The 21,860-nt window shown below is 45.3% G+C and overlaps 1 protein-coding gene across 5 annotated transcripts in view; it reads right to left on the reverse strand.

Moving 5' to 3' along the window:
- Positions 1–21,860, reverse strand: part of LOC115089624 (phospholipase B1, membrane-associated-like) — a 284,201-nt gene that overhangs the window by 198,978 nt on the left and 63,363 nt on the right. For all 5 annotated transcript variants that reach the window (XM_029597717.1, XM_029597719.1, XM_029597715.1 and 2 more), the window contains one exon: positions 6,587–6,677. The gene's annotated coding sequence lies outside the window, so the exon portion shown is untranslated. The remainder of the gene's footprint in view (positions 1–6,586; positions 6,678–21,860) is intronic.

Here is a 21,860-nt window from a genome sequence, read left to right on the forward strand (position 1 = left end):
CGCTGCCCGGTCATCCTTAGGGCCTACTCCAACCTTTGCAGGTGCCAGACGAGCCCTGGACACACATCGCTATAGACTTTGTGGTAGACTTACCACCTTCAGGAGGAAACAACACCATCTGGGTAACTGTGGATCGTTTCTCGAAGATGGCTCACTTCTTGGCTCTCCATGGCTTGCCCACAGCTATGGAGCTTGCTTTTAATCGCTCACATCTTTCGCCCACAGCTATGGAGCTTGCTTTTAATCGCTCACATCTTTCGCCTACACAGCATGCCAAAGCACATCATCTCTGATAGAGGAGCCCAATTCACAGCTAACTTCTGGAAGTCATTGTGCAAGAAGTTTGATATCTCTCTCTACTTCACCTCTGCATACCATCCTCAGTCTAACGGGCAAACAGAGAGAATGAATAGGACACTCAAGCAGTTCATTAGTGCCTATGTGGGTACTTATCAAAATGATTGGGCTGAACTGTTGCCCTGGGCTGAATTCGCCATCAACTCACATCCAGCAACATCCACTGGATCAACATCATTTGAAATGGTCTACGGATGACTACCTTTACCACCCTTACCACTTCCACTTCCAGTGTCGTCCCCGGCAGCTCAATCTACTGCCAAAGATATTCAAGAACTATGGACTAAAACCAAAGAGATGCTATGCAAAGCAGGACTACGAGGAAAGAAAGGCTATGATGCTCATCATGACAAGGCTCCAGAATTTAAGCCTGGTGATAAAGGCTGGCTATTTATAAAACATTTAAGACTTAAGCTACCATCAGCTCATTTTGCTCCATGCTTCATCGGATCCTTTTCCATTCTCCGAGGACTAGGTACTTTTAAATACAGTCTGAAACTTCCATCATCACTAAAGATTCCTATTGCGTTCCACGTCTCACTATTGAAGCCATTAGTTCTTAGTAAGTTCTCAACCAAGACACCTGAACCTACACCTATTGATACAGAAGAAGACATTGAATACAAGGTAGATGCTATCCTTGACGTGAGAAAGAGAGGCAGAGTATGGGAATACCTCCTGTCATGGGAAGGTTATGGACCTGAAGAAAACTCGTGGGAACCTTTGGCTAATATCATGGATAAAGAGATGCTCCAGCAATTCCACAGAATGCATCCTCAAAAACCAAGACCAGGTAGGTCTGGAGGGAGCCCTTTGAAGGGGGATACTGTTGCGTCCATCGGGGTCAGACAGCTTCACCCCTTGTGCCTCACCTTTTTCTCGACTCCTCCCGCAAGCCTTGGGAAGATGGCTACCTCGGGGTCGTACCCCTCAAGTGATGTCACGACATCCGGGCAATGCCGTGCTGGGAAACCTACATCTGGATCTCCCTATACCAACTGGGTAAGACGGGTTCCCTCTGCCGAAGGTCCCTGGACTGCTACCTCTGGATCACCTCACTACTGCCACCTCTGGTGGTATACATCAGCTGTACAATAAAAGAGCTAATTCTGTGTTTGTGCATCCTGAGTCTAGCCCAGTACTGTGGCTCCCCATGGGGTTCCTCCCCGTGGGTGTGGTCATCTGCCACAGTATCCAAGAATCCACCCAAACAGCACTAAACCATAACAGTGATACAGGACGATGATGTTTTTAATTCTATAGACATAAGTTAATGGGTTTGAATATGGTGTGAATGTATATTGAGTTATGTATAGTATGAAAATATTTTAAGCAGATGGCATCTTTTTTCCTTATGTTTTATCTAATGTATAAACTTTAATAAACATTTTAAAATGAATTTTAAAAGCCACAACGTGCGCATCAATTAGGGGATGCACAAATATGCCAGGTGCACATTTTAAAAGCCACTGACATAGTGCATATCTCCCAGAGCGTGCACATCTTGGAACTTTTGAAAAAGGGGACAGGGAATGGGTGTGGTCTTGGCAGAGCATGGGCATTTTAGGGCGAGTATCTAAGATAAGTACGTAAATACATGCACTATCATGCACCAATGTCCTCTGCTGCATAACTGTACTTCTGCCTTGGATGTTCTGTAAGTTTAAAAATAACAAAAACTAGGCAGATTTGCAGGGTTTGAAGGATTGGGGTTAACTGGGGGGAGTAAAGGCAGTTAAATTAGGAGGGGGTTTGGCTAACCTAGCTGCTAACTGGGCAAGCTGGGGATGAACTTGTTTCACTGGCAATCAGGGCTAATGCAAGGGTATTAGGCGCCCTAGGTGATCCTTCTGTCTTGCGCCAGCCACCCCCCCCCCCCCCCCCCGTCATGCCTCCCTGGTCTCGCCGAGACTCCTACCTCATTCTCATCACAGGCTGTGTGCTTCTCAGAGCAGGTTGGGTGCTGCCCATGGTCCGATGAATCTCTATTGCTCTTTGCCGTGAGTGAAGCCTATCTATGACTGCTCTTCAGCGCGCCCTACTGGTTGGTACCATAGGCGACTGCCTAAGTTCACCTGATGGACGCCTGGTCCTGCTGGCAGTGGCGTTGGCACGCATCCCTTTTAAAATCCCATTTATGCTGTAGAAGTGGGCAAGCCTACACTTGTGCTTGCCCACTTAAAATTGAGCATAGATAGGCATGCGTCCACGAGTATGTTATAAAATGGCTGTATCCCTTGGCACATGCCGAAATACATGTGACATGTGCGTCCACGCACCTGTATGAAATTTACCATCTTTTTATATGATTAAGTCGAGGCATCACTAGTGTAAGTTTTGGGGTATACTTCAGTATAGTTGTGGTATATTACGTTGTAAATAGCTCCTTGTTTTAAAGAGTGATAGCGTTCTATTTATTAATGCCATATATATTTTCTCAGCGTCCATTCAGCTGAATCCAGAACAAATGGGTTTATGGTCCCCTACCAGCAGATGGAGACAGAACAATCTAATGTCACAGCATATAACCTCCCTCTAGTGACATCAGCCTGCCAGTATTCTCCATCTTCAGCAGATGGTGGACTTGCATCTCCCAACTGGGGATTGCTCAATTTGAGTAAATAGGAGAATTAAGAAGAAAAGAAAGGATTTGCCCCTGTTGCATCCATCGGTCGCAGGCGGCTGCGACCTTTGCTGCTCACCTCTTTTCTCTATTCAGCTCCGAGTCTGGGAAGGAAGGCAGCCTCCGTTTCCACATGCCGACCCTCATGGCGTGCCTGGGACGGCGTGGGCGCTCCCGGCAGCCATCTTACATCCGGGGTTACCTAATGCACATTCATGCGTGCCTGCCCCCTTCTTAAACGCATCATGGCGGGAACCTCGGGGGGCGTCCCCACCGCATGACGTCATCTGTCTACCATACTTAAGCTCAGCTGACTTCTTGCAATATGAGTTAGCAAGGATTCCTGTCCTGCTATTTCCGCCATTCTGGGACTTCACCTTGCTGTCCTTCTGAATGACCCAGGTACCTGCTTCTTTGGGGGCCTTGCTGCACTCAGGGCTATCCGCTCCTCGGAGAGCCATTGCTGCCTGCCTCACTTCGTTCCAGTGAGTTCCTGCACTTTCCTCGGACAACCTTTGCTGTGCCAGTTCCGAGTTTTCCTCAGTGCCTGATCATCTATCTACTACTTCAGATTCGGTGTGAGTACAGAACCTGTTCCTCTAACTTTGTGGCACGGATTATCTGGTTACCCCGCTTGCAGGCCACTACTGGATCCATCCTGTCTTGTGCAACTATACCACCGGCTTCTGGCCTACCCTGTGCTGTGGCCCACTACCGGAGTTGCCAGCACAAGCTATTCCTAGAGAAGGTATTCACCGATCTACTCCATGCTGTGGTGTACTATCAGATGAACCTGTGTGCAGGTCATACTCTCTGGACTAATTCTATTGATCTGCTCCTCGGATCACTATTGGCTGTATAATAAAGATTGTTTTCCTCTGTTGTTCATCACTGCTGAGACCTCACCTGTTTGGTGAGTGACCACAGGGCTCCTCCCTGTGGGTGGAGTCTACACTACCAAAACCCAGGGGCCCACTATAGTTGAAGACACACAGAATGTAACAGCCCCACTCTCCTGTGGTGATACCAAAAGGTCTCTCCCCCAGTTGAGAATTCCTGAGGTGATTTCCGTGGTCCCCTCAGATGAATGCCTTGGTCAGGTAGCTGGTTCTTCAGCCAGCGAGGACTTAGCTGCTTGTGCAACTGAAAGGCAGCGGGTGCAGAAAGCCGAGCGCGGTGGTGACAGCAAATGCCCTCTCCCCCCGCAGCTGGAGACCGTATCTGTACTCAGCCAGGTAAGGCTGAGCTCTGGTAAGGGTTTAAAAAAAACAAAAATCAAAGACAGTGAAGGTCTGTTAGTGCTTCCTTCTGTTATGCTTCCTTCCTCTCGGTCTCTGTTCTTGGCGTGCTGTTTTGACGTTCGTCCCACTCCAGGGGAGGTCAAGGGACGTGGGCAGCCTGGTGGTGGTGAGCAGCTTCAATTGGCTGGACCCCGCTCTAAGGCTTGTTGATTATGCGCCGTGAGGTAGGCCTCTACGGCTTTTTGCACACTTCTCGGGCTACTCTCTATAGGATTTCAGTTAGGCTGTGCGTCTAACTGTGCATCCAGTTTTTTCTGGACGCCTGGTCGAGCTTTGTACATCCAGGCTAGCTCTACTTTGTGTGTCCAAGTTAAGCATTTGTTGTGCTCCTGTCCTTTGGGCAGCGCTTATTCTATGTAAGCCTAGCATTGGGATACCTATGTATAGGATGCCCAAGTTTTGGATGTCTTAAAAAAAACAACCCCAAAAAAAACAGTTAGACACTTGCCTCCAGCCACTGCTTAGCACACTGTCGGCCATATTGGTGGCTATACCTAAAAAGGCTAAGGGCCTTTCTCTTTGCCCTGCTAATTGTGGCCAATGCAGTTTGGAGGCTCAGGGAGATTTATCCTACTCTGGATTTAACGAAGCCGGGTTCTTCCTAGTTGGATGTTGGTCTGGATAAAGACAGCTTAGGTGGGGCACCTGATTTTGGAACTCACCTAATTGGTTCCTCAGCAGGGAATGGTAGCTCTGTGAGTATGTCCCAGGTACCTCCTGGTTTGGATACTTCTACATTTTCCTAGATGGAATTTTTCCAGGGGTTGCAATCCTTTCTTCAGGTACAGTCCTCAACTCGATCCACTGCTCTTAGAGTAGAAGAGCAGGTGGGAATCTTGCCTGGATCTTCTCGTAAGCGCCTCTTCAACTTCCAACGCACAAGGACCTGTTGTGGAAAGGACCTGTTCTTCACGAAGATCCGAATTGATTTTGTCTTATGGTTTTGGCCCTTGAAAGGACTCACTTGCTGAAATGTGGTTTCTTGGCAACCATGATTTTCACCTTACTAAGAGCAAGAAAATTCTCCACTCCTATGGCCTATGTGCAGGTTTGGAGAGTGTTTGAGGCCTGGTTGTGAGGTACTCTTCCTTCCTTGATCCAAGATTCCATTCATTTTTGGAATTTTTGCAGGATGGCTCATCCTGATATGGACCGTTTTCTGAGAGGTATGAAACATCTTCGGACTCACTTGCAGTTTCTGGTGCCCTTGTGGAATCTTAATTTGGCATTGGATTTCTCAGCAGGCCCTATGTTTAGACCGCTATATACTCCTTGTGGTTGCTGACCTCGAAGATGGTATTTCTGGTGGAAATTTGTTCTGCGCTTAGGATTTCTGCACTGCAGCTTGGGTACATCCCACTTGCTCTGGATTCATCTGACTGAATGCTAAGAAATGAGAAATTGCTACTTACCTGATAATTTCCTTTTCTTTATGACAGTCAGATGAATCCAGCTTCCCTCCCTTGGCTGTCGAATGATTGTATTATAGTCCTCCTATGTGGTTACGTGTTACAGGGATTACTGGTAAGTGTTAGTCCAGTCCCTATACCAGTGTTATTACATTCTTGTCTGAGCTCAGTGTTGCCTGTTGGCTGAGTGTTTGAAATGGTATAGTTGTTAATCACATTTATTTTGCTAATCTGTCCACAGTTGCTTTTGAAGAGAATACTGGTAGGCTGAGGTCACTAGAGGAGGTTATATACTGTGACATCAGTTTGCTCTGTCTCCATCTGCTGGTAGGGGAGCATAAACCCACTCGTTCTGGATTCATCTGACTGACCTAAAGAAAAGGAAATTATCAAGTAAGTAGTAATTTCTCAGTATATATACACACATATACACACACACAAACACATTTACAGGGCCTGATTTTCAAAAGCATTTACACGCTTAAAACTGGGTTTTACATGTGTTAATGCACTTTACCTGTGTAAGTGGGCTTTTGGAAATTGCTGCAATACTGTAGATTCCATTGAATTGTCAATAGGCTTTTCCTGTTTTAAGTGTAGTTAACATGGATAAATTGGCTATGAAAATTGCTATGATATTATATTACATTTACATGCATAATTCCTTTGAAAATTCAGCTGATAGTGTTAGTGAGAACTTAGTTTCAGCAAACCTGAATTTGGAATAGATATATGGTTTGCTTCCAAAAATAAGATGGAAATGATTAACTTCTAAAAATTGTTCTTGGTTCTTTAAAAATTCCAAAAATTGAAGAAGCCTTCCAAATGTGAACATGTGGACTTTTCTGACTTCTGACAGATAAAGTGGATGTGAACCAGCAGGTGGATGGGTATACCTTTATCTGGGACTGAGGGAGAAGGTTTCATATCCGGGCAGACGAGGGGTTCGTGCTCTCCTGACTGCTTCCCAGCTTTTTCAGGAAACTCCTGCAAAGAAAGAAAACGTTTGTGGTCTCTCTCATATATTTCACATTTTATCCTGTTGGAGAAAGGGTCTCCTTGCCAGAGAGCAAGAAATATATTTGAGAATAGGGCTGCAGGTGTTTGCCTAGGTCTAACTTTCCCAAGGAAACATCTTCATGACATTTCCCATAGAAATCTCTAATTTCCTTTTCCTCTGGAAGATGGGCCATCTCATGCTGTTAACCTCCCCCTATGAGTCATTTGAGTGACTCATAAAACATTTAATTAAGATATACCAAGGAGCATTCCCTCCCCCCACACCTCAAAAGTGTGCCTCTCTCTCCTTCAGGTTGATGCAATATAATGCACTTAGCCAAGCGCACGGCTTGACGCATGTCCAAAACTCCTCATGCAATAAGGCAATTAGCGTGTCCAAATCGCACGTAGCTAATAGTGTTCATCTCATCATATGTAAATTCATGTTGATGAGCTTATTAGCTATTACCCCGATGCAAAAAATTGCCGCAGGGCCATTGTGCCCATTTTAATGCTGCAAATTTAATGCCTGCCCAGGATGTAGCACTCAAGGGCCGACAAAAAAAAATCTTGCTTTCTGTGATTCCTCCTATTGGTATCCTAGCAATACTAAATAGGAGGAACCACAGAAATAATCGGGCCGCACTCAAGGGCTTAACAAAAAAAACAAATCCTGCTTTCTGTGGTTCCTCATAGGGGGAACCACAGAAAGCAGCATCCCTAAGGTCTGGCCCAATCCGGAACCCCTGCCGACAGTGAGTGAAGGAATGAAAAAATTAATATTAAATGTCAGGCACTTGATATTAATTTATTCACTCCTTCACTTCCTGCCATTTGGTCCATTCACTGTCACATGTCAGTGAAAGGGCCAATCTCCTTTCAGAAGGCTGTCCTGAAATGGGCTTGGTCATTTCCCTGCAAGTGTAGGTGAAAAGGACCAATCAGGAGCAGCCCTGCCAGTGGTGGGGAGGGAGCTCTGGCCAGGCTATTCTAGACACACAGCCACTTCTCCTGGGCGCCCGATGCAGAGCACTAAGGACGTACAAATTACCCATTGCGTCTCCCTTTTAGTGTGGCAGCTCATTTGCCTATTGCATCGAGCGCCCAGGACAGGTGGATGTGCGCGTATTCAAAAAATGTGCACCCAGTTTTGACACATGTTTTTTTTTCAATTCTTTATTTATTGCATTCCAAATCATTTCAACAACAAATAATCAATTTCATTTAAAATGTCATAGCTTCTGACTGAGATTTTATACAAGAAAAAAAAGAATAGGAATTAAAATGATAACAAAATTTAACATAGGACTCTCCATGTTAAAGTATACTTTTCTCAATCAGTCATTTATATAAGGCAAATACAAAGTAAAATCTTCATATTCTATGAGCAGTTGATTTAAAGGTAAATATAAGAATTAATATAAGCATTATCTAGGACCCACATTTTAATTTGCCATACCGGATCTTATGCCTCTATAAGGGCTTTGAGATCTTCAGGATTTGTAAATATGTAATTTTTCCCATCTAATTTTACGATACATCTGCATGGATATTTAAGCACATAGTAACCACCTTTGTCAATAATCCCTTTTCTATATAATAAGAATTTCTTTCTTTTTAACTGGGTAGCTTTTGCAAGGTCTGGAAATATCCAGACTTTGTCCCCATAATACATTTGAGAACAATTACGAAAAAATAATCTCATTACATTGTCTCTATCTGTGATAAATGCAAATTGGATCAGCATGGTCCCACATATTTTATCCACTAATTCGTCCTGAGACTTCTGCAATAAGTCAGATAGCTCCAATGATTCACCTTGTATTACTTTTGTTCTGATTGCTCTTTTTCATCTCCTTCACCTCTTTATCCAATTGATCTTGTATCTTTCCCCTTTCTCTAGGTCCCAAATAAAAAGCCTTACAACCCCATTGGAGAGTCGGCGAGAGGAGAGCCCTACTCTCCGGGGAATTATCATTGAGCCCTCCGGATCCTAGAACGCCGGTACGAGCCTTGCCCCCAACGGTCGCTGAAGGAGCTGAGATACAAACCGAGGAGGTTCGATATACTCAGCTGGTGGGTCCAGAAGGGCACCCGGACAGCTGGAGAGTCAGGAGGAGAGTCCTGCAACCCTGTGCAGCTGAAACGCCAGGCAGAGGAGAAGAAATGGCGGCGGCTACTCCCAGAACATCGGGAGAACTGGATGAAGCATTGGACACGGGGTAAGAAGATCTCTCACCCAGCAATTTGTTAAACCGGCGATAATAACCCTGGATAATATCTGGGATCTCATGATGAGGATGTCTACTAAGCTAGACAATCAGTCCTTACAACTTGAGGGATATTTCAGCCAAAGTGGGACACTCGAGAGAGACCACGCGCCAGAAATTTATTGAACAAGATAACTCCATAAAGCAAATGAATGAAGAAATAAAAAGTCTCCAAACTACGAACGCTTTGATTGTATCAGAAAGAATTTCAACATTAAGGAGGCTAGAGTCCATTGAAAATCATATGAGGACACTTGAATTTGAGATTTTTGAATTCCCGATTTTAATGGGAGAAATCCCACTTTTCTCATTTAAGAAATATGTAATGGAAGCTTTAAAGATACCACAGCAAGAGATATACCACCTGTAAAGAAATTGTTTTTTCTACCAAAAAAAACTAGCACCTCCCTCAATATTTCCCCCACCAAGGGTTGGACTTACAGAATCTGACCGATTTCCTTGAAAATTCAAACGTAGAAATAATAGATCGTGCAGTTTCTTTTTGTTTCTTTCTTTGATGAAATGATGTCTCAAAGATTATGTGGAATTATTTTAAAAATATTACTGAATTATTTTGTGGTGGTCTCATTCGAGTTTACCCAGATTTGGCAAAGTCTACGCAGCAGCGTAGAAAAGAATTCCTACAATGAGACCTGAGACCCTAGCATTTGGGGGGGTAGTTTTAAGCTACGTTACCCATATAAATGCATCATTAAGCTGGCCAGGAATACGTATATCTTTTTTATACCAGATCAATTGAAGGCCTTTTTGTCTGGCAGGAGACTACCTGATGAGAATATAGGGATGATAGAGAATTAGGTGTGAATTAAGGGTAGCATACTGGTATTTGATTACCTTGTAAACTCCTCCTGATATTTCCTTTCTCTCCACATCCCTATGTAACTGCACATTCCCTATGTAACTGCTATTAATCAAGTTTACTTAGGGAATAGTCACTGCTATTAATTGCATCAGTAGCATGGGAATCTTCTAGGTGTTTGGGGTAATTGCCAGGTTCTTGTGGCCTGGTTTGGCCCTGTGTTGGAAACAGGATGCTGGGCTTGATGGACCCTTGGTCTTGACCCAGCATGGCAATTTCTTATGTTCTTATGTAACAAGAGAGATTTAAAAAAGAAGTTTCTCTTAGTTGTTAAATAGTCTTGTCAGGACTAAGATCCTGGAGATTTATTGTATTCTCTTCTGTATCGCTGTTTTTCTGATACAAATTTCATTTGTATATTGTTAAAAGATGATAAATAAAGAATTAAAAAAAAAAAAAGCCTTAACCAATCACAGGTAGACATTTATCTGGAATCTTCAAGACCTGTTTTAAATAGTTTCTAAATAGCTCTGTTGGTTCTGTCCTTTTAATAATAGGGAAATTGTTATCCCTTAGATTCAGAGATCTGATCGAATTTTCAAGATTTTCTGTTCGTTTACTAGTTTTCTGTTCAACATTTACTTGATAAGTTTGGTACTTTTCTCTATTTGTGAAACTCGTTTGTCTATCTCAATTATTTCTTTTTCTTTTGTTCTTCTACTTTTGCAGTGTTCTGAAAGGAAGACTTAGTGGTTTTCATTACCCTCATTTGTCAGTTATTAATTGATATATCTAATTTAACCAGATAATTCCACACATTTTCTAACATTATATTGGCAGGTTTTTTTTGGTACGGCAAGTCAGTTTTCAGATTAAGAAGATTATGTACGTCATGGATGAATTTCGTTTTCAAGCCACATCACTTACAGAACGATTCATTAACAGAGGTTACCCCCTCACGCTGTGGTGAAGCGAGCCCTCACTCGTGCCAGATTTACAAACAGAGATTGGCTGTTTTCTGCCACGAAATCCAGAAACTTCAGATACACTCACTTGTGTTTTGGCCGTACTCTTCTATGACCCAGACAATGAAACAGATTATGTTTGCTAACTGGCATATTTTACAAACTTATCGTGAATTTTTCTGATTTTCCGAGATTTGCAATTCACCAGGAGTTCGAACATAAAAGACCTAGTAGTACATTCTGATACAATGATGCTGCCTCAACCAAAAACAACCATTGGAGCTCATACTTCATGTGGAAAATGTACAGTATGTTCAGTTATGATCACAACATCAGCGATACATTTCACTCGTGAAAATTTCACTTTTGTCCTCAAAAATTTTACGGACTGGCCGGTCTATTGGGGTGATCTATGTAATACAGTGCCCCTGTAATAATTATACATAGGCAAGACAAAACGTGCCCTTAAGACTAGGCTTATTGAACATCGTTCATGCATTTCCACGGGCCGGATACTGCTCCATTAACTGCACATTGTATGGCTTCCAACACCTCTTTGAACAGTTAAAAGTGTGTGTTTTGGAACAAATTAATCTCCCCAATGGAGAGGCGGGGGAATTTCAACAATCGTCTCCTACGCGCAGAACAGCGATGGATTCATCGGCTCAAAACCGTAGAACCGGATGGCGGCTGAACTCTGCATTAGAACTACAAGTTTTTCTTTTGATTGATCTTTTATCAATGATTAGCATTAAGTTGCTCCCAGATTAATTGGACAAGCATACTCTAATACGATCCCCCGTTGACGACAGCTTCGTGATGGACGTCATTACGTGCGCAAAAGCGGCCGGCTTTTTAAAGGGCCAAGGCGTCCTAGGGTTTCCTGTCCCGTATGGCTGTAAAACACTGAGAGACCATCAGGTTCCAATAGAAAGGTGGCGGTGCTACATTCAACATTAAGTTAAGTACCATTTTATGTATTTATCGGAGCTGATAGTAGTGTGGTGTCCTCTTGACTTTACAGCATCTGCCGCAACAAAGGAATTTGTGAATACTTACTCCTGATTGAAGCGATTTTGATCGCGAAACACCGGCCGTTGGGTGTTCTTTGGGACAGTGCGGGCTTTCTTGATGCTTTTTTCATTTAAAAACGGGATCTAGAGGATATCTAACGAGTTGCCTCTTATCAGAAACACTTTAACAATATCTATGCAATACCATGCCGCACATGACGAGTAGTCTGGACGGCAAGTGGGTTCACTGCCGTTGTCAGGCTTGCTGATGCGGTTCAAATTATAAAAAATATATATAAAATAATCCAAAAAATACACTTGTATAACAATCATTTTCAAAATTGTTGTGTATACTAGCACTTTACAAAAAATTTTCTATACTTTGTTTTTTTGGTTGCTTAAGAATTAATTATTATATCAACATCATTCTGTTTCCCATTATCAGGGTTACTTAACTTCGGGGTACTGGTTCCTCTAAAAGAGACATCTACATTCTCCAATATGCTCTGCTGTAACAGTCCTTGTTCTTCTTGCTTAGATGTTTCATATCTAATTTAGGGTTCTCATCAACTAACAAGTCTGGAGATCCTCAATGTCCCTTCAAACTCATTCTCTTGGTTTCTCAGGGGTAATTCCCCCTTCACTTTCAGGTGGTGGGGGTATTACCGGTGCCCCGGACTTAAGATGTCTCCTCGATCAGAGGAGGGGGATTCCGCTCGAATGCCCCTCCTACAGCGATCTGCCCTATAGGGGAAATGTTTGGGGAGTCCAGCCACCCAGACACAGTCCTTTGGCCTGTTTCCCACTGCTGACATACCAACTGGAGGCCTGAGTTTAGCCTTCCTTTTGGTGTGCGGCATCTTCTCAGGAAAATCAAAAATTAGGAAATAGCCAGACGCAGGTTGTGTTTAAGAGATAATGCATAATAGTGAGAATTTTACTTGGAGGCTTTTCAGGCGACTTTTCCTACCTGGACGCTCTTTCCGATGAGTAATCACAGTCTCAGGTGCATCCAAGCACAATTGTTTAAAGACATAATCGGCAGAGGCCCGGCAAAGTCCGGCGAAAACCTGGCAAAGTCCGCTTTACCACGCGCCCCTTAAGCGCCTGTGGCTTTAGCGATGCACCGGTTCTGCTACACATACCGGCGTAGCACTCTAATTATATTCCACTTCCCGGGTTCCCGCCTCCGATAGCCGTCCCCAAGCGTCAGCTTGCTGATGGCAATCACCATCGGGGTGTCTCAAACTCACCCCCGGTATGCAGCTGTTCTCAGGTAATCTTTTGGCTCCCTCTCCTGTCGGCCTCATTGGCACAATTTTTTTTTACACGCTGATATTGCATCGGCTAGGGATGTGCAGAAGAAAAAAAATTGTTTTGGTTCATTTATTCATTTCGCTGGGACCCCAGTTTGTTTCATTAGTTTCAAAGCAAAAAAAAAAAAATCATTTATTAGTTTGATTTGTTTCTTGTTTGCCATTAAAGTCAATGGGGGAAATATTGCAGCCTATTTTTGGCTGCAGAATTGGGGGGTTTTCTTATCAATTTGGATGAAACATCTGGGGAGCAATCATCAGAAGAGGAAAAGGGCTCCAAGGTACTTAGACAGTGGCAAATTGGCATCAAAGTGGCATGAATAGCTTAAGGCACCGTTAGGGGCAAAGGGGGTACCAGTAGTGTCGAGAGTGCTTTAAGAGAGGTGCAAAGCAACAGTGAGAGTATCAAAAACACCCTACAGCTTCAAAAGAGTGCACCAATAATAGTTGCATGATCCCTCGAAGGCAGCACGAGAGGCAAAGTGGCACGAAAAGTGGCATCAACATCCTACAGCACAATGAAGGGGGAACATAGCAAGCAGAAAGGGTGTCAGATAAAACTCCAAGTCACAAATAAAGGGACAAAGCAGCAGAAAGACTAGCATCAACACACAGAGGAGCCATGATAGTGGCAAGAATACCACAAGGAGTAGAGTCATCTGGTGTATGGCAGCAAGGCAGAGTGGCAGAAAGTTGATATGGGCAAGACAGGCAGGCACAGTGGAAGTAGTCAGGTCCCTGTGGGCGTTGATAGGGGCATGTCAGGCAGGCACAGTGGAGGTAGACAGGAACCCCTATGAGGAACCACAGAAAGCAGGATTTGTTTTTTTTGTTAAGCCCTTGAGCGCAGCACGATTATTTCTGTGGTTCCTCCTATTTAGTATTGCTAGGATACCAATAGGAGGAACCACAGAAAGCAGGATTTTTTTTTTTTTTTGTTAAGCCCTTGAGCACGGCACGATTATTTCTGTGGTTCCTCCTATTTAGTATTGCTAGGATACCAATAGGAGGAATCACAGAAAGCAAGATTTTTTTTTGTCGGCCCTTGAGTGCTGCATCCTGGGCAGGCATTAAATTTGCAGCATTAAAATGGGCACAATGGCCCTGCGGCAATTTTTGCATCGGGGGTATAGCTAATAAGCTCATCAACATGAATTTACATGTGATGAACACTATTAGCTACGCGCCATCTGGACACACTAATTGCCTTATTGCATGAGGAGTTTTGGACTGCGTCAAGCCGTGCGCTTGGCCAAGTGCATTATATTGCATCAACCTGAAGGAGAGAGAGGCACACTTTTGAGGTGTGGGGGAGGGAATGCTCCTTGGTATATCTAATTAAATGTTTTATGAGTCACCCAATGACTCATAGGGGGAGGTTAACAGCATGAGATGGCTCATCTTCCAGAGGAAAAAGGAAATTACAGATTTCTATGGGAAACAAATTCCAGAGCTTATTGTGTGTTGAGTGAAAAAGAATTTTCTCTCCGATTAGTCTTAAATGTGCTACTTACTAACTTAATGGAGTGCCCCCTAGTCCTTCTATTATTTGAAAGTGTAAATAACCTATTCACATTTACTCATTCAAGACCTCTCATGATCTTAAACACCTCTATCATATCCCCCCTCAGCCATCTCTTCTCCAAGCTGAAAAGTCCTAACCTCTTCAGCCTTTCCTCAAGGGGAGCTGTTCTATCCCCTTTTATCATTTGGTTGCCCTTCTCTGATACCTTCTCCATCGCAACTATTATATTTTTTGAGATGCGACAACCAGAATTGTACACAGTATTCAAGGTGCGGTCTCACCATGGAGTGATACAGAGGCATTATGACATTTTATGTTTTATTAACCATTCCCTTCACACCTCCTGGAGGTATTTCAATAGAGGTTTTGCTTCTTTGCCATATTTCCCGCACTAAATCCAGCACTTAATTTCTGTGCTGTCTCCCTACAAAGTACGCTTGTAACAGCATTACATCTGGGGAGGGATGCCAGTCTTGGCTGCCCATGGCCTCCTGACATGCCTGTGCAATCGGCCATACATGTTGGAATTGGTACCTAATAGCACAGGGGTATAGGTTCCAACCTGGGAATATGGCCACACCATCATCAAAACTTTTAGCTGCTGGGCTCCCCCAGTAAGGTGCTGGGGAAACTCCACTGTCACCAATATATAGTCTTCATGTAGACAACTATGGTTATTTATGCCCCTCAGCTCCAGTCCAGGCAGGCACAGTGGAGATTGACAGGTCCCTGTAGTGTTGATAGGGGCAAGACAGGCAGGCACAGTGGAGGTAGACAAGCCCCTCTGATGTTGATAAGGGTAAGACAGGCAGGCACAGTGGAGGTAGTCATTGTACATAAAGACATAGATCATATATTATTTTGTTGTTTTATGTAGGACCCACACTCACAGAGTTTGTATATCAATCAAACTCGAAGTTGGTAATAGGTTACTTTACTTTATTTTCAAATTCAACTTATTTTGTTGTTTTTGAATGTTTGTTAAAATATAAGCAAAAGTCTTGCTACATGCTGACGAACTTCAATCACATGTCATAAGATGAATGCTCAATTTTGAATACAAATTTCATTTGCAATTGGAAAGATATTCATCTCAATACAACTAGTACAAGTCCCATCATTTTTCATTTGCAATTAGAAAGATACTCATTGTTGCATCCGTCGGTCTTCGACGGCTTCGTCCCGCTTGCTTCACCCTGTTATCGGCTCCTCCTGCTTACCTGGGCAAGATGGCTACTGCAGTGTCATCAAGCTGACCTCTCTGGCGTCCCCAGAACGGCTATGGTGCAGCCTTCCGCCATTGCTCCTCCCAGGTCTTTGAACGACCCAGGTCTTTGAACGACCCACGGCGCGAACCTCGAGGGCTTTCCCTCATCCTGACGTCACGCCATCTGGGTATATCAACTTATTTATTTTATTTATTTAACAGTTTTTTATACCGACCTTCATAGTAAATTACCATATCGGATCGGTTTACAGATTAACAAAAGGGAAAAACAACAAGAGTAACAAATCCACGTAAACGAAAGATAACAATAAGTAGGAATAAGTCAAAAATTACAATCAACAAGGGGAGAGAACTTGGAATTTTACCATAGAAAGTACAAGTTGAGTTGAGTTGAGTTGGCAAGGACTCAAATCCGTTCCTGTCTGCACTACTCTGCCGCTTCCGTGCTGCCGCTGGAAGCCCTCCCACTGCCTTTGGGGTATCAACTAATCTGGGTACCTCCCGCTCCTCGGGGGCCCTCTGCTTTATTTTCAGGTGCCTTTCAGGGAACAGGTACTCGCTCTTCGAAGCCTGCTCTCCCTGCCCTCGGTGCCTGTACCATCTACTACTAGTCTGTGGAATCGCATACCTACAGCTAACACCGTGTGGGTACTCTAACTTCTCAGTCTCTCTCTCATCCACAGTAACTCCTCGCTGGGTAACCTGCTGCGGAACCTCCTGACATCATCCAGGAGAGAAGGGCTCCCTCCGCTGAGGTCCCTGAGACTGCAACTCACCACTGCCACCTTGTGGTCATCTTCAAGTTGTACAATAAAGAGTTCTATTCCGGTGTTTTGTGTTTGAGTCTAGCCCAGTGCTGTGGCTCCTCACGGGGCTCCTCCCTATGGGGCGGATTTTCAGCGCCCTGCTCGCCTAAATCCGCCCAAACCGGGCGGATTTAGGCGAGCAGGGCCCTGCGTGCCGGTAGGCCTATTTTACATAGGCCTACCGGCGCGCGCAGAACCCCGGGACTCGCGTACGGTCCCGGGGTTTTCGGAGGGGGGCGTGTCGGGGGCGTGTCGGGGGGGCGGGCCCGGTCAGACGCGGCGTTCGGGGGCGTGTCGGCCGCGTTTTGGGGGCGGGTACGGGGCGTGGCTACGGCCCGGGGGCGTGGCCGCGCCCTCCGTACCCGCCCCCAGGGCGCGGCCCCGGCGCGCAGCAGGCCCGCTGGCCCGCGCGGGGATTTACGTCTCCCTCCGGGAGGCGTAAATCCCCCCGACAACGGTAAGGGGGGGGGTGTAGACAGGGCCGGGTGGGTGGGTTAGGTAGGGGAAGGGAGGGTAAGGTGAGGGGAGGGCAAAGGAAAGTTCCCTCCGAGGCCGCTCCGATTTCGGAGCGGCCTTGGAGGGAACGGGGGGAGGCAGCGCGGCTCGGCGCGCGCAGGCTATACAAAATCGATAGCCTTGCGTGCACCGATCCAGGATTTTAGTGGATACGCCGCGGCTCCCGCGCGTATCTACTAAAATCCAGCGTACTTTTGCTTGAGTCTGATGCGCAAGCAAAGTAGGCTGTTCGCGCGCCTCTTAAAATCTACCCCTATGGGCGTAGTCATCTCCACAGCACCCAAGGATCCACCAAAACACAAGTAATAACAACAGATTGCCAACGCTATGGATCCGGCTCAGCTCAAGGCGTTGCAGGCCATTCCAGGCCTGGCCCAGCGGATCACCGAACAGCAGACTGCGCTGGAAGGACTGACCGCTGTATTTAATCTACTACACAAACAGATGAACTCACCTTCCACCTCAGGTGAAGAAGCTAAACCGTCTGAGGTGATGGTCAAGACTATTCTGCCTCTAGCAGCTCCCACACTCTTCTTGGGAGAAGTATGGAGATGCAGAGACTTCATTAATCAGTGCTGCATGCACTTTGCATTACAACCTGGCCACTTCCCCACGGCCTATGCCAAGACTACTTATATCCTGTCGTACCTAGACCGGCGAGCCCTGTCTTGGACCTCTTCACTGTGGGAGTGCAAGGACCCAATTCTTCACAAAATTGAAGGATTCCTCGAACTGTTTAAATCAGTTTTTGATTATCCTGCCTGATATACTACTGCAGGATCTTCCTTGGTTCATGTGAAGCAAGAGAAAAAAACTCTAGCAGACTTCGCTATTGAATTCAAGACATTGGCGTCTGAATTATCCTGGGAACCAAGATGCCTGAAGACTCTGTTTTTTGAAGGACTGAACTCTCGCCTGAAGGATGAACTCTCAGCATGAGAGATGCCTGAGACCTCGGCTGAACTAGTGAAACTGGCAACCAGAATCAATCGCCGGCTTCGAGATAGAGTTCAAGAGACCAAGACTCCCGGGAGACCCTTTCTGAGAAAAGTCTGAGTCAAGTCTGTGCCCAGGCCTGCTCCTTCAGTCCCAGCAACCGGCGAAGAGGAACCTATGCAGTTAGGCTGCAGCTACCTGACATCAAAAGAGAGAAGAACACAGAAGAAATTAGGGCTGTGTATGTACTATGGACAACTGGCCATGCTATCCAAAATTGCCCTATATGTCCTGCGGGAAGACTCTTCTTAGGTCTCACCACTCCTTCTCCTCCGCTCTCTCTTCCTGTATCCTTGATCTGCGAACCTTTACAGTATCAGACTCTTGCCCTAGTGGACTCAGGTGCATGAGGCAATTTCATTCCTCAACGATTAGTGGAACATCTACGGAGTCCCACTTCCACTATGAAGCCTCCACTACTTCTTTCATCCATCCATGGAGAACCCTTGCCGGGTGAAGTAACACTACGTACTGAACCAGTGTGTCTATGAACCTGTGCTCTCCATACGAAGACCATCTCCTTCTTTGTTTTAGAGAAAGCCATGCACCCTATAGTACTGGGATTACCTTGGCTACAGCAGCACATGCCTCAGTTCAATTGGGATACTCTGGAACTGTCAAGATGGGGTCCAGACTGCCATAAGAAATGCCTGATTGAGGTTACTCCGTTACCCTGTATGCCTACTACTCCAGTGATGCCGGGGTTGCTGCCTCAATATGCATCTTTTCAAGATGTCTTCTCGAAAGAAGCCGCAGATGTACTTCCGCCTCACAGACCCTATGACTGCGCTATCATACTGAAGCCAAATACGGATCCACCCAAGGGCAGAGTATAACCCCTGTCTGTGACAGAAAATAAAGCCATGTCTGAGATATTCAGGAAAAATTCCAAAAGGGCTTCATAAGACCATCCAAGTCCCCTGCTGGCGCAGGCTTTTTCTTTCTGGGCAAAAAGGACGACACCTTGCATCCTTGCATAGATTACAGGGGCCTCAATGAAATAACAGTAAAGGATCGTTATCCCCTGCCTCTGATTTCAGAGCTATTCGACAGACTTCAAGGAGCTCAAATCTTCTCCAAACTGGATTCTGAAAGGAGACTACAATTTACTTCGCATTCGAGATGGCGATGAGTGGAAGACGGCCTTCAACACTCGGGACAGCCACTTTGAATATCTAGTGATGCCTTTCGGCCTGTGCAATGCCCCAGCTGTCTTTCAAAATTTAATGAACGACATCTTCCAGGACCTCCTCTATAAGTGTGTTGTCATTTACTTGGATGACATCTTGATATTCTCTCAAGACATGACCCACTCATCAAGAAGATGTCAAGAGAGTACTACAGAGACTCCGTGAGAACCTTCTCTACCACCAAGCTATCCAAATGTGAATTTCACAAGGAGTCAGTGCCTTTCCTAGGCTACATTTGTTTCCAAACAGGCTTCCAAATGGATCCATAGAAGCTGGAGAGTATCAAGAAATGGGAACAACCCACCGGGTTAAAAGCTCTCAGACGCTTATGTTTCACCAACTATTACAGGACCTTCAACAAGAATTACTCGTCACTTACAGTGCCGCTTACAGCTATGACAAGGAAAAGTGCCAATGCTGCAAAGTAGTCTCCTGAAGTGATAGCTGCATTCCAAAAGCCTAAAGGAAGCCTTTTCAAGCAAGCGTGTCTTCGACACCCAGACCCCTCTAAGCCTTTCATCGTGGAGTTCGACGCCTCAGACGTTGGATTAGGGGCAGTATTGAGCCAGGCTGGTGATTCTAAAGTTCCACATTCATGCTCATTTTTCTCCCGTCGCTTTTCTCCTGCCGAGAGAAATTATGGAGTTGGAGACAAGGAACTCCTGATGATAAAGATGGCATTCAAAGAATGGCGCCCTTGGCTCGAAGGAGCACAACATCAAGTAACGGTCTTCACAGACCATAAGAATCTGGAGTACCTCCACTGCGCTCAGTGCCTGAATCATAGACAAGCGAGATGGTCACTCTTTTTCAACAGATTCAACTTCGTGCTCAAGTATCACCCCGGAGATAAGAATATCAGAGCCGATGCTCTCTCTCGCTCTTTCCTCTCCGAGGACTTACCCGAAGAACCACAACACATCATTGACCCAGAGAGGGTCATATTGACAGCTACCCACTTGGTACCTGCAGGAAAGACTATCATACTCAAGTACCTCAGAAAGAAGTTATTGGCTTGGGCCCATGACTCCAAACTCTCAGTACATCCTGGGCAACGTAGAAACATATCTAAATTACAGACCTTTTATTGGTGGCCCACGATGAAAGATGGCACATTCGCCTACGTCGCTTCCTGCGCAAACTGTGCTAAACAGAAGATTCCGCCAGGATGTCCGATGGGTTCTACTCCAACCTTTGCCAGTGCCTGAAGAACTTTGGACACATATTGTCACAGACTTCGCGGGTAGATTTACCATCTTCAGGAGGGAACAACACCATTTGGGTAAACCGTTGATAGGTTCTCGAAGATGGCACATTTTGTGACTCTCCCAGGCTTACCCACCGCCATGGAGCTCGCCAAGGTATTCATTACGCACATCTTACCTAAGCACATAGTGTCCAATCGAGGAGTCTAGTTCACAGCTAACTTCTGGAAGGCTTTATGTAAGAAGTTCGATATAGCCCTCGACCTTACATCGGCATATCATCCTCAATCCAACGGGCAAACAGAAAGGATGAACAGGACACTCAAGCAGTTCATTCGTGCCTACATGAACACCCGATAGAATGATTGGCGCTAACTGTTGCCTTGGGCAGAATTTGCCATAAATTCCCATCCAGCAACATCCACTGGATCAACACCATTCGAAGTGGTTTACGGACGACTACCACTGCCACCACTGCCACTTCCGTTATCAGTGTCGTCCCCAGCAGCTCAATCTACTGCCAAAGATATCCATCAAGAATACAATGCTCATCACTGCAAGGCTCCAAACTTCAAGCTTGGTGACAAAGTCTGGCTTTCCACTAAGCACTTAAGACTTAAACTTCCTTCAGCTCGATTCGCAACTCGCTTTGTTGGACCATTTTCCATTCTCCGATGACTGGGCAGACTCACCTACAGTCTGAAGCTACCATCTACTCTAAAGATCCACAATGCATTCCACTTCTCACTATTGAAACCAGTGATACTCAGTGAGTTCTCCAACAAGATACCTGATACTACTCCTGTAGATGCAGAGGAAGACATCGAATATAAAGTTGATGCAGTTCTCTATGTGAGAAGACGAGGCACAGTATGGGATACCTCCTGTCATGGGATGGGTATGGCCCAGAAGAAAATTCTGGACTTCCAATGTCCAATATCCTAGATAAAGAGATGCTAAAGGACTTTCATCATCTGCATCCTCAAAAGCCAAGACCTGGTAGGAATCAGGTGTGGACGCCCTTTGAAGGGGCATACTGTTTGTGTCCATCGGTTTTCGACAGCTTCGCCCCGCTTGCCTCACCCTGTTATCGGCGCCTCACCCTGTTATCGGCGCTTACCTGGGCAAGATGGCTACCACAGCATCGTCAAGCCGACCTCTCTGGCGTCCCCAGAATGGCTATTGTGCAGCCTTCCGCCATTGCTCCTCCCAGGTACCTACTAGGGTGCGTGCGCACACGCAACCCACGTCTTTGTATGACCCTTGGCGCGAACCTCGAGGGCGTTCCCTCATCCTGACATCACGCCATTCAGGTATATCA

The sequence above is a fragment of the Rhinatrema bivittatum genome, chromosome 4 (assembly GCF_901001135.1).
Source record: "Rhinatrema bivittatum chromosome 4, aRhiBiv1.1, whole genome shotgun sequence".
NCBI classification, from domain to species: Eukaryota; Metazoa; Chordata; class Amphibia; order Gymnophiona; family Rhinatrematidae; genus Rhinatrema; species Rhinatrema bivittatum.